Source organism: Penaeus chinensis, unplaced genomic scaffold (assembly GCF_019202785.1).
Source record: "Penaeus chinensis breed Huanghai No. 1 unplaced genomic scaffold, ASM1920278v2 CTG_1669, whole genome shotgun sequence".
In the NCBI taxonomy this organism is placed as follows: domain Eukaryota; kingdom Metazoa; phylum Arthropoda; class Malacostraca; order Decapoda; family Penaeidae; genus Penaeus; species Penaeus chinensis.
In genome coordinates, this window is record NW_025917923.1 from 10,972 (window position 1) to 14,628 (window position 3,657).

The window sequence follows — 3,657 nt, forward strand, 5'->3', positions numbered from 1 at the left end:
CGTCATTTATCATATTCTATAGGTACTTATTTTTCTTTTAATAGATGGATGATGCTGTATGATGGAGAATGCTGTGTAATATATTGATGGTATAGTTATTGCTACTGCTGACATTACTAGATGAACAGATAATAATGTTCATCCTATATACTATGGTTAGTAGTGTTCGTCCTATATACTTATATACTACGTCCTATATACTATGGTGAGTAATAGCGATGACACTATGGTGAGTAATAGCGATGACAAATTGTTGATTATTTATAATTATCAATATTTTATTTAATGGGAATATATTTTAATCAAATCTTAAGACATTCTTAATATATATAATATAATTAAATATTTAAGATATAATTTAAAAACTTTTTAATACAGTAAAGATAATTCAAAAACTTTTTTAATACAGTAAAGGTGTCATCGGATCGATGATAGTAAAGGTGTCATCGGAGGATGATCAGGTGTAATCGGAGGATGAACAGAAATATAGATGTAATCGGAGGATGAACAGAAATATAGATGTAATCGGAGGATGAACAGAAATATAGATGAACAGAAATATATATATATTTAATTTCCATTCTTAAAATGATATACAATAATAATGATACATAATAATCTTAAAATGATATAAATGATATATACAATATAATGATATATAATAATCTTAAAGTGATATAAAATGATATGAAGTAACATAATAATCTTAAAATGATATAAAATGATATCATATTCTTAAGATATTTACTTTTCTTTTAATAGATGGATGATGCTGTATGATGGAGAATGCTGCTGTATGATGGAGAATGCTGTGTATGATGGAGAATGCTGCTGTATGATGGAGAATGCTGTGTAATCTATTGATGGTATAGTTATTGCTACCAAAACTTCAAGTGTTGCTATTGCTGACATTACTAGATGGATCTATTGCTGACATTACTAGATGGATATATAATAATGTTCATCCCATATATTATGGTGAGTAATAACGATGCCATATATTATGGTGAGTAATAACGATGACAAGTTGTTGATTATTTATAATAATCAACTATGTTATAATAATCAACTATGAATAATCAACTATGAATATAATAATCAACTATGAATATATCAACTATGAATATAATAATCAACTAATAATCAACTATGAATATAATAATCAACTATGAATAATCAACTATGTTATAATAATCAACTATGAATATTATATTTAATTGGAATATAAATAAATGCATGGGAATATAAATAAATATATCAATATTAAAATCTAATCTTAAGACATTCTAAATAATTATATAATTAAATATTCTAGATATAATTGTGTCATCGGATCGATGATAGTAAAGGTATCATCGGAGGATGATCAGGTGTAATCGGAGGATAATCAGGTATCATCGGAGGATGATCAGGTGTAATCGGAGGATAATCAGGTATCATCGGAGGATGATCAGGTGTAATCGGAGGATAATCAGGTGTAATCGGAGGATGATCAGAAATATAGATGTAATCGGAGTATGATAAGAAATATATTTGTAATTTCTATTCTTAAAACGGAAAAATAAAATGATATAAAGTAAAAAATTATTGAAATGATATGAAGTAAAAAATTTGATAAAAACATTGAAAATTATGATTCGAGAAATCAAAATTGAGATTTGAGTTCCCGAATGAATACAAAAATATATTAATACAAGTGTCCGTCATTTATCATATTCTATAGATATTTACTTTTCTTTTAATAGATGGATGATGCTGTATGATGGAGAATGCTGCTGTATGATGGAGAATACTGTGTAATTTATTGATGTATGATGGAGAATGCTGCTGTATGATGGAGAATACTGTGTAATCTATTGATGGCATAGTCATTACAGGTAGCAGATATTAATATGGTAAATAACAACGATGACAAGTTGTTGATTATTTAATGGGAATATAAATAAACGCAACTTTGAACATTTTAAAATCTACTATTTCAAGACATTCTAAAAAGTCTAAATATTTATAATATAATTAATTTAAAATCTACTATTTCAATTAATTTAAAATCTACTATTTCAAGACATTCTAAAAAGTCTAAATATTTATAATATAATTAAATGTATTACAAAGCAATTTTTTATTACAGTAAAGGTGTCATCGGAGGATGATCTGGTGTAATCGGAGGATGATCAGAAATATAGATGTAATCGGAGTATGATCAGAGATATATATTTGTAATTTCTATTCTTAAAAGTAATCGGAGTATGATCAGAAATATATATTTCTAATTTCTATTCTTAAAATGGAAAATATTGAAATGTAAAAAATATGATATAAAGTAAAAAAAAAATTGAAAAATTATGATTCGAGAAATCAAAATTGAGATTTGAGATCCCGAATGAATACAAAAATATATTAATACAAGTGTCCGTCATTTATCATACTCTATAGATATTTACTTTTCTTTTAATAGATGGATGATGCTGTATGATGGAGAATGCTGCTGTATGATGGAGAATACTGTGTATTCTATTGATGGCATAGTCATTACAGGTAGCAGATATTAATATGGTAAGTAATAACGATGACAAGTTGTTGATTATTTAATGGGAATATAAATAAATGCAACTTTGAACATTTTAAAATCTACTATTTCAAAATCTCTACTATTTCAAGACATTCTATATATTATTTCGAGACATTCTAAAAAGTCTAAATATATTATTTCAAGACATTCTAAAAAGTCTAAATATTTATAATATAATTAAATGTAATTTAAAACAACTTTTTATTACAGTAGAGGTGTCATCGGATCGATGATAGTAAAGGGGTAATCAGAGGTAAAGGTGTAATCGGAGGATGATCAGAAATATATATTTTTTACTTCTATTCTTAATATGGTATACAATAATCTTAAAATGGTAATTAATATGGTATACAATAATCTTAAAATGGTAATGGTATGCAATAATCTTATGGTATGAAGCAAAGAATAATTAAAAATATGATTCGAGAAATCAAAATTGTGATTTGAAATTATAATTGAGATTTCTAAAAGAATTGTGATTCGAGAAATCAAAATTGTGATTTGAAATTATAATTGAGATTTCTAAAAGAATTGTGATTCGAGAAATCAAAATTGTGATTTGAAATTATAATTGAGATTCCTAAAAGAACTGTGATTCGAGAAATCAAAATTGTGATTTGAAATTATAATTGAGATTTCTAAAAGAATTGTGATTCGAGAAATCAAAATTGTGATTTGAAATTATAATTGAGATTTCTAAAAGAATTGTGATTCGAGAAATCAAAATTGTGATTTGAAATTATAATTGAGATTCCTAAAAGAACTGTGATTCGAGAAATCAAAATTGTGATTTGAAATTATAATTGAGATTTCTAAAAGAATTGTGATTCGAGAAATCAAAATTGTGATTTGAAATTATAATTGAGATTTCTAAAAGAATTGTGATTCGAGAAATCAAAATTGTGATTTGAAATTATAATTGAGATTCCTAAAAGAATTGTGATTCGAGAAATCAAAATTGTGATTTGAAATTATAATTGAGATTCCTAAAAGAATTGTGATTCGAGAAATCAAAATTGTGATTTGAAATTATAATTGAGATTCCTAAAAGAATTGTGATTCGAGAAATCAAAATTGTGATTTGA